This window comes from Miscanthus floridulus, chromosome 1 (genome assembly GCF_019320115.1).
Source record: "Miscanthus floridulus cultivar M001 chromosome 1, ASM1932011v1, whole genome shotgun sequence".
Lineage (NCBI taxonomy): Eukaryota > Viridiplantae > Streptophyta > Magnoliopsida > Poales > Poaceae > Miscanthus > Miscanthus floridulus.
The window spans coordinates 51,545,664-51,556,483 of NC_089580.1; positions in this window are offsets into that span (position 1 = coordinate 51,545,664).

The window sequence follows — 10,820 nt, forward strand, 5'->3', positions numbered from 1 at the left end:
GTGTTACAGCTTCTCTTCTGCGCTATTCACTTCTAGCTCCCGTACTTCATTGACCTTGCCTTCATCGAAATTCTCTACCTATGCTGATCTAAAAGCTATATCTGCTGGGAGTACTGCCTCAGTGCCATAAACCATAAAGTATGGTGAGACACCGGTGTTACGATTGGGCTGAGTTCTGAGGCCCCAGACCACGGCTGGTAACTCTTTGAGCCATCTTCCGGGAGCTTTGTCATTTTCTCTATACATCCTCTTCTTCAATGCGTCCAAGATCATGCCATTTGCCTGCTCGACTTGTCCATTAGCTCTAGGGTACGCCACCGAGACGTATTTTACTACTATGCTCGTTTCATCGCAGAAGTCCCAAAAAGCGTTCCCGGTGAACTGAGTACCCAGATCAGTGATGATGCTGTTGGGTATGCCAAAACGGTGGATGACTTGGTCAAGGAACATGATAGCCTTTTCTGAGGATGCCTGTACCAAAGGCATGTATTCTATCCACTTAGAAAATTTGTCGATCAGCACAAAGACGCATGTAAATTTCCTTAGAGCTGGTTTGAAGGACCCGATCATGTCCGGTCTCCAGCATGCGAAGGGCCAAGAGGCTGGTATTGTCTGGATCTCATGTGCTGGTACGTGGATTCTCTTGGCGAAGAACTAACAACCCTCATAGTGGCGGACTAGCTTCTCTATGTCGGCTACTGCCGACGGTCAATAGAACCCTGCTCGGAAAGCCTTACCGACCAGCGTTCTTGAGGCCGCGTGATTGCCGCAGGAGCCAGAGTGGATTTGGTCTAGGAGATGTTCGCCATCCTCCTGGGTTATACACTTCATCAAGATTTCCTCCTTTGCATTCTTGTGCCATAGCTTGCCATCAACGAGCAGGTACTGCTTACTGCGACGCATCAGGCGCTCATTTTTTGTTCGATCAGTGTAACCGCTGCCATCTATTAGGTACTTGATGAAAGGTATTCTCCAGTCAGGCTCATGAGTGGTCGGAGGCGGCTCGGTGGTGCTCGACGCCGGAACCATAGCCACCAATTGCTGGTCTGGAGGCTTGTTGACCGTGGAATCTTCCTCTTCGATGGACGGCGTGAGCAGATCTTGGATGAATATGCCATGTGGGATTTTGGCTTGGGATGATCCTAACTTTGATAGCGCATCCGCTGCTTGATTCTTGTCCCGAACCACGTGTATGTACTCGATGCCATAGAACCTGCCTTCCAGCTTTCTGATCGATTTGCAGTATGCATCCATCTTTTCGCTGGTCATGTCCTAGTCCTTGTTGAGTTGGTTGATGACCAGAGCCGAGTCTCCGTAGACATAGAGACGTTTAATGCCATGCTCAACTACAATGCGCAAACCATGTAGGCATGCTTCATACTCAGTGGCATTATTAGATGCTGGGAAATAAATCTTGAGGACGTACCGGAACTGCTCCTTGGATGGTGACACGAAAAGGACTCCTGCTCCTGCACCGTCAATGTTGAGAGAGCCGTCGAAGTACATCATCCAATACTCGTCGGATCCCGAGGAGGCAGGCGTGCTTAAGTCTGTCCACTCGACGATGAAATCGACGAGTGCCTGAGACTTGATTGTAGTACGGCTTGCAAATTCCAAGGAGAAGGGGCATAGCTCCATTGCCCATTTGATGATGCACCCGTTTGCATCCTTATTGCGAATGATGTCCCCCAAAGGGTACTCGGTCATGACCATCACATGATATCCGTTGAAGTAATGTCTCAACTTTTAGGATGTTATCAGTATGGCGTAGAGCAGTTTCTGAATCTGTGGGTACCTGGTCTTGGATTCATTGAGTGCCTCACTAATGAAATAAATTGGTCACTGCACCTTGTAGGCATGGCCCGGCTCATCGCGCTCGACCACCATGGTAGTGGAGACCACCCAATTGGTTGCCGCAATGTAAAGTAGGAGAGTTTCATCTTCTCTGGGAGCAGTGAGGACCGGAGGTGATGTAAGGTATTGTTTTAGCTATGTGAAGGCAGTGTCTGCTTTCTCCGACCACTCAAACTTCTTGAATGCTTTGAGCAATTTGAAAAACGGCAGTCCTTTTTCTCCTAGTCTTGATATGAAATGGCTAAGAGCAGCCATGCATCCGGTAAGCTTCTGGACATCCTTCACTTTTTTGGGGGCTTCATGTCTAAGACAGCTTTGACTTTCTCCGGGTTAGGGCGTATGCCGTCATAACTAACGATGTTGCCAAGCAGTATACCAGAAGGAATACCAAAGATGCACTTCTTTGGGTTTAATTTCCATTGGAATGTATTGAGGGCTGCGAAGGTGCATTCTAGGTTGTCAACAAGGGTATGTGCTTCCTTGGTTTTGACAACTACATCATCAACATAAGCTTCTATAAGGACGTCTTTTATCTCATCTATGAGGCAAGCCTGTATGGCGCATTGGTACATAGCCCCGGTGTTCTTGAGCCCGAACGACATAGTCATGTAGTAGTAGACGCCGAAAGGCGTGATGAAAGATGTCTTGATCTGATCGTCCTTTTTGAGAGCGATCTGGTGATAACCAGAGTAGCAATCGAGAAAGAAAAGTAGTTCACAACCGGCTATTGAATCTATGACCTTGTCTATGCGAGGTAAGCCAAAGGGGTCCTTAGGGCAGTGTTTGTTGAGATCAGTGTAATCAATGCACATTCTCCATTCATTATTCTTTTTGCGTACAAGAATCGGGTTGGCTAACCACTCCGGATGATACACTTCTTTGATAAATCCGGCTACCAAAAGCCATGTAACTTCTACCCTAATCGCCTCCTTCTTGTCACGAGCGAACCGTCGTAGCTTCTACTTGATAGGTTTGGCCTTGCTGTTGACATTCAAGGAGTGCTCGATCAAGTTTCGGGGTACACCGGGCATGTCGGCAGGTTTCCATGCAAACACATCCACGTTGCTCCTCAAGAACCTAATGAGCGCGTCTTCCTATTTGGGATCCAGGTTGGCCCTGATAAGGGCCGTTTTGTTGGGATCATCATCGACCAGCTGGATCACCTTGTGCTCCTTGGACTTGATGTTCTTGCGTGGAGACTCAAGCTCTGAGATCTCTAGGTGGTCGGTCGAGGTCTTCTTGGCATCGAGGATGGTCTCAGCCATGTGAATAGAGAGGTTGGGAGCCTCTGCTATTTTGAAACTGTCGTCTTTGCAGGTATAAGCTGCGTACACATTGCCTCGGAGGGTTAGAACTCCTTTCTCGATAGGCATCTTGAGCACCAGATACTTGTAATGAGGTATGGCTAAGAACTTAGTGAGCGACGGTCGACCAAGAATAGCATGGTAGGTGCCGTCGAAGTCAGCGACCACGAAGTTGACATAGTCGGTGCGAAAGTGGTCCAGGGTCCCAAACTGCATAGGTAGTGTGATCTGCCCGAGAGGTGTAGAGCTCTGTCCGAGGAGAACACCCCAGAACTGTGCCTCATATGGCTTGAGGTCCGCCTAAGCTATCTTCAGGGTGGGCAGACTATTCTTGAACAGTATATCGATGGAGCTACCATTGTCGATCAGTACTCTATCGAACTGAACCTTGTTGATACAAAGATCGAGGACCTGGGGAAAATGCCCTAGCTCAGGTATTACGGCCCATTGGTCCTTTCTGCTGAAGGAGATTTCATGGTGAGACCACGAAGGGAGCCACGGGTTGGTGAGGAGGTTGTTGGTGTTGGCAACATTCAAGCAAGCGTAGGCGAGCAGCTTGCGTTCTCGTTTGGTCTTGATGGACACTTTGCCTCCGATGATGGTGTGCATGTGATCGGTTGGCTTGATGTACTTGTGATGAGGGTCTGCATCATCGTCGTCGTTATCCTCGTTGCGCTATTCCCCTACGTCGTTAGGCTTGTCGGACATATCCGGAGCTTGTTGATGCGTGTAGATAGACTTGAGAACACGGCAATTCTCCATGGTATGGTTTGACTTAGGATGGAGCTGGTAGGGCCCTTTCAATGCTTTGGCGTAGTCATCTTCATAGTTACGACGTCCGCCACCCTTTTTAACGGTGTTGACCTCGCCGTTGTCTTCTCGAGCATGCTTGCTCCTGTAATCATCATGGCGGTTACGCCGCTGATTACGTTGGTTGCGGTGGTCGCAGGAGTCGTTGCGCTGGTTGCGGCGGTCAAAGTTGTCGTTTCGACCACGGTTGCCGCGGTAGTCGTCGTGGTGTGGGGGGTGGTCGAAGCGTGGAACCCTTGCTGCTTCTTCAATAATTATCTTTTTAGCGTCGTCGGCGTCTGCATATTTCTTAGCGGTGGCCAGGAGCACTATGACCGATTCAGGTCTCTTGCGGAGGAGCTTGTCCCTTAGGGCATCGTGGAAGTGGAGGCCAGTGATGAAAGCCTCGATTGCCTCGTTGTCGGAGATTGATGGGACCTTGATGCGCATCTCTGAGAAACACCAAACGTACTCGCGCAGTGGCTCATCTTTTCGATCTTGAATCCATTGCAGATCATATTTGTTGCCTGGTTGTTCACAAGTAGCAATGAAGTTGTCGATCAAGGCTTGCTTGAGCTCCTACCAAGAGTCAAAGTAGTTCGCCAGCAAGCTGACCAGCCATTGGTGACCTGCATGGCCAACAGCGACTGGGAAATAGTTAGACATGACGTGCTCGTCAGCCATTGCTGATCTGCACGCAGTTTCATAGAGCATGACCCATAATTTGGGGTTTTCCTTGCTGTCGTACTTCTGAAGTTTCTCGAGCTTGAAATTCTTGGGCCATATGACTTGGCGAAGGTGTGGAGTAAACTGCTTCAAACCCGGTGGGCCGTGGGTAGTGTCATATTCCATACGGTGATAACTTTCATGGGATGCTCGATCATCGGCTCTATGGTTGATGCGAGCGCACAGATCGCGTCCACCGAGGTAATGGCGGAGATCGTTATTGCCATCACGGCGATCTCAATTGCCATCTAGATTAGCCCTGCAACCGTGGTTATCATGGCGATTATCGTGGTTGTCTCAGCGGTTATCGTCCCAGACGTCGCGGTGGTTGTCGTCCCAATGGCGGTTGTCATCTTGGCCACCATCATGGCCACCGTTTCCGCCTTGACGGTTATCTGATGGGTCGTTGTTGCGTGAGCCACATTGGTTGAGTGGCTGTGAGTGACTTGGGTGCTGGCGGCTGTGGCTTGACTCGACTGAGACAGATGGAGCCCGGGCTTGATTTACAATCTCTGCGGTCTAGGCCATAGCAGCCGTCAGATAGGCTTGTATTTCATCACGAATTGCTTGGGTTTCCAAGGTGTTGGGTAGCCATTGCATTATCACCATGGCGACGGCTACGTTGGTGCTTGGAGTCCTAAAGACCTGTTTGTCCCCCACCCTGTCGAAAGCATTGTTAAGGTCGCGTGGCTGGACCCTTATGCGTCATGCCTCCTGGTCTGCTTCGGCTTCGATTTGCCAGCGATTAAACCGGTCAATATTGCGTGCTTTGCGTGCAGTCCTTTCTTGTTCTGTTTCGCCAACTGCTGGTGGTTCATCATTGCTGACAACATGGATCAAATCCCCTCGCCTTGGCAGGAAAGACGGGAATTGTGGGAACCCCAAGGCGTGGTCTAGGATATCTAGATCATATTTGACGCCTTCATCTTCATGATGCTGAAGCTCGGTGTGGACAGATGCATTAGAAGCGATGCCAGACAAAGAGCTAGAGTCACCCTCTTGGACTGTGTGGATGGATCCTTCTCGATAATCTTCAATCCAGATCATGTTGATGAAGTTGCGTGGCTTCGGCCGAGGTCGGTGCACAAAACACAGATCTAAGTGGCGTTGTAGGTTATGCGCGTAGTTGGAGGTAGCGTTTTGTAGGCCGTAGGATTGGACCTGGTAGTTCTCCATCGAGGCTTCATACTCAGAGAGCCGGAGACCCATCGAGAAGGCTAGCCGGCGACGAGTGGAGCGCCCTTCAGGAGTAGATATGACCACGAGATCTGTACCAAGTCATGCAGGACGACTGGTCCGAGCTGGTCGGGTAGATCTGTTGTGGGGAGTGGTTACCTGCTCATTAGGTTGACTTTGAATCGTACTTACTAGAGCTAGGGTTTCAGCGAGTTTGGTGCCGACCCAATCGATGGAGTCGAGCAGGTCGGTGTTGTCGATCTACTTCCCTTTATAGCAGGGAAGCGGATGATGAGTTGTCGGCGTGGTTGAAGATGATGCAGGCATGGTCGGAGCCAGATCCATCGTGGTCGGAGCCGTATCCATTGTGGTTGGAGCCGTATCCGTCGTGGTTGGAGCCGTATCCACCGTGGTCGGAGCCGTATCCACCGTGGTCGGAGCCATAGCCGATGCAGGTGAAGCAGTGGTCGGCACAGACTAAATCCACGCCTCCTCTATGGTCATGGCGATGAAGTCATTGGAGCCAGTGGTCTAGGTGATCTGGTCGACGATGAACGTGAGGCCGTGCGGCGTAGCCATGGAGCCGGAGATGATGACCATCTTGTTTGCTTGGAGAGCAGTACGCACGCCCCCTACCTAGCGCGCCACTGTCGATGAAATATGGTCGGTAGTCTACCTAGGGGTATACCCAAGGTAGTAGATTGTCGATAGACAGATGCGCAAGCCACAAACAAGACGGTGACGCAAGACAGACACGAGGTTTTATCTAGGTTCGGCCGCTAAGAAGGCGTAATACCTACGTCCTGCATCTGATTTGTATTGCTGTATGTCAATGAGAGATGTTTTTTAGAGGGGTCCCCTGCCCGCCTTATATAGTCCGAGGGGCAGGGTTATAGATCTGGAAACTAATCCTAGCTAGTTACAATTGCCATATGTGGTTGGATAAGGATTCCTATTCTAACCGGCCAGGATCTTGCTTGATCGCCAAATCTACCTTGACTCCTTGTGCGGGACTCCGAACAGGTTGGCCAGGCCGCGTGTCATCTTTTGGTGGACCAGACCCACTGATCCGGGCTGGCCCAAGCCTAGCCGTAAGGGTATAGGGGTTAATACCCCCATAGTGGAGCTGTTGGCTGCTCGCCGAGAGTCAGCTCATGCCATGGACATAATGGCATAAGTTGTCGCGGGCCTCGCCCACGGAGGCCCGAGGGGCAACGGTGGGAATGGGGGTGGTGCCCGCCATCCTGAGGGACCATCCTCTTACCAGGACTTCCTCAAGACTCACCCACCCACCTTCACCCCATCTGATGAGCCTCTGGATGCGGAGCACTGGCTTCGCATTATGGAGCAGAAGTTTCTGCTGCTCGATGTGGTCGACGAGCAAAAGGTGCGCTTTGCAGCGTAGTAGCTTTTGGGTTTTGCAAGTGCATGGTGGGACACCTTCCATGCCATGGAGTAGCCTAATCATCCAGCAACCTGGCAGGAGTTAACCACCGCATTTTGAGAGTTCTTTATCCCTACCGGTGTCATCAACCAGAAGGTGACTGAGTTCCTAGAGCTACGCCAGGGGAGCATGACAGTGATGGGTTATGTGAATAAGTTCAATCACTTGGCTCAGTATGCTGGCATCCATGTGGACTCTGATGATAAGAAGAAGGACCGCTTCTTTTGTGGTCTCGCTCCCAGCCTTCAAGAGAAGCTATACACGATGAACTATCAGACCTTTGGGGCATTGATGAACGCCGCCATTGCCATGGAGGGTTTTTAGCGAGAGTCCCAGGCCAAGTGGAAGAGGAAGCGGGTGGTAGCTAGATCCTCTAGCCACCCTCACACACAGAAGATATAGTTTGTCCAGCGGGGTCCTATCAATCATCAGGTGGGCCTTCATTCTGATAGCCCCAACAAACTTCGCAAACTTCCTCTGCATAGTACCATGCACCCCTACAGCAGGTGCAGCCTCAGCAGTCTTAGGGATAGTAGGTCCCACCTCATCAGGGGTTTGGGAACAAGCTAGGTGCTTGCTTCAAGTGTGGAAAAGATGGCCACTATGCCCGAGCTTGCCCCCAGAACCAACCAGCTCAGTCCGCTCAACCGTCAACAAATTCCAGGCTTGTTAAGAGGACCATAATCAAGAAGAAAGTGCCCAGCAGATCCAGCCAGGTGCATTTCACAGATGCTGAACATATTCTATAGCAGGAGCCGGTGATGGCTGGTATGTTCACCATCGACTCCCATCCAGCTTTGGTGTTGTTCGATTCTGGTGCATCACATTCCTTTATGAGTACGGGGTTTGTAGAGTGACATAACTTACCACTTATGGCTATACCATATGCCTATAAGATCCGTACTGCGGGTTCACAATTGTTCATCAATACCCGCATGAATATAGTAAGTTTGGTACTAGCCACCCACACTTACCGCCTACAGTTCATGGTCATGCCTAGGCAAGGCATTGATGCTATTCTTGGAATGAACTGGTTGCAGGTGTATGGGGTAGTATTGGATATGAAGAGGAGAAGTGTGGAGTTACGGCTTCCTTCTTCTGAGGATAGGATGTCTCTTATTGTACCCTTAGATCTAGTCTTGCTTGTTGCTGCTCATGCTGAAGCCTCTCCTAATCTTACCTCCATCCCGGTAGTATGCGAGTTCCTGGATGTTTTCTCTGAAGATCTTCCTGGGTTGCCACCAGACAAAGAGGTGGAATTCTCCATTGAGCTTGAGCCTGGTACTGCCTCTATCTCTAGATGCCCGTACCGCATGGCTCCAAAGGAACTAGCTGAAATGAAGAAGTAGCTAGAAGAGTTGATGGATAAAGGTTTCATCCATCCTAGTTCTTCACCATGGGGTTGACTGGCTATTTTTGTGAAGAAGAAGGATGATACCTTGTGGATGTGTGTGGATTACCACCCTCTTAATGTGGTAATAGTTAAGAACAAGTATCATTTGCCCCGCATAGATACTTTGTTCGACCAATTAGCTGGTGCCAAGGTGTTCTTGAAGATAGATCTCTGATCAGGCTATCATCAGATCAAGATCAGGCCACATGATATAACAAAGACAACTTTCTCTACAAGGTATGGGCTGTATGAATACCTAGTGATGTCTTTTGGTCTCACCAATGCTCCTACCTTCTTCATGTACTTGATGAATTTAGTTTTCATGCCAGAGCTAGATAAGTTTATGGTAGTTTTCATTGATGACATCCTGATCTATTCCAAGAATGATGAAGAGCATGCACAACACCTTCGAATAGTACTGACTCGACTAAGGGAGCACAAGTTGTATGCTAAATTCAGTAAGTACGAATTTTGGTTAGATCGAGTGCAGTTTTTAGGGCATGTGTTGACACCAGAAGGCATTTCTATAGATCCCAACAAGGTGCAAGATGTATTAGATTGGAAGTCTCCCAAGTCTGTGCATCAGATTCGTCAGTTCCTTGGTCTAGCTGGATACTATCGGTGTTTCATTCCTGATTTCTCCAAGATAGCCTAGCCAATGACCAAGCTGCTCTAAAAAGAAGCTAAGTTTGATTGGAGCCCAGCTTGTGAAGAAGCTTTCCAAACTCTAAAGACATTCCTGACCACTGCTCTTGTGTTGGCCCAACTAGATATTGATAGGCCCTTTGATGTGTACTGTGATGCCTCAAAGATGGGGTTGGGGTGTGTGCTTATGCAAGATGGGCGTGTGATAGCTTATGCTTCATGCCAACTGAAAAAGCATGAAGTAAATTACCCCACTCATGACTTAGAGCTAGCCGCTGTTGTCCACGCTCTAAAGATTTGGAGGCACTATCTGTTGGGCAACAAAGTGCATATCTTTATAGATCACAAGAGCCTCAAGTATATTTTCACCCAGTCTAAGCTAAACATGAGGCAGAGGAGATGGTTAGAATTGATAAAGGATTATAACTTGGAAGTCCATTATCACCTAGGAAAGGCCAATGTTGTAGCTGATGCTTTGAGCCGAAAGTCACATCAGGTTGAAGAAGCACCTTTGTCTCTCAACCATGCAGAGGTATTGGCTCACATTGCATTGACCTCAGAATTACTGGAGCAGATTATTCAAGAGCAAAAGGAAGACCCTAAAGAGATTCCTCACATTAGGGAGTTGATGGCTAAAGGATGTGGCCCTCACTTTAGTGTTGATGAACATGGAGTGGTGAGATATAAGGATAGACTGGTGGTTCCATCCAATGAAGAGCTAAAAAGAAAGATTTTGAATGAAGCTCACCATTCAAAACTGTCTATTCATCCTGGCAGTAACAAGATGTATCATGATCTGCGCCACTTGTACTAGTGGTCTAACATGAAGCAGGACATCACCCAGCATGTCACGGAGTGCGACACTTGTGGTAGGGTTAAAGCAGATCATATGCATACCCCAGGATATTTGCAGCCCTTGCCCATTCTGGTCTCGAAATGGGAGGACGTTTCCATGGATTTCATTGTGGGTTTACCCCGCACCTCCACGGGCTTTGATTCTATTTGGGTCATTGTGGACCGTCTCACCAAGTCTGCCCATTTTATTCCGGTGGACACTAGATACACTGCCAGAAAGTATGTAGAGATATATTTTGATTAGATTGTGACTTTACATGGAGTTCCTCTTACTATCATCTTTGATAGAGGGTTAGTTTTTGTCTCTCATTTCTAGGAGCGACTCCAAGAATGTTTGGGTACTCATCTTCTTAGAAGCTCAGCATACCACCCACAAACTGATGGTCAAACTAAAAGGATGAACCAGGTGCTCAAGGATATGTTGAGCGCTTGTGCCATCTCCTTTCCTGAGAAGTGGGATAAATGCTTGAAGTTAGCTGAATTTTCTTACAATAACAGCTACCAAGAGAGTATCCGCATGGCACCATTTGAGGCTCTATATGGGTAGAAGTGTAGAACGCCACTGAACTAGGTCGAAGTGGGAGACCGTGGGTACTTTGGGCCTGATTTCATAAAAGAGGCTCGAGAGAAAGTA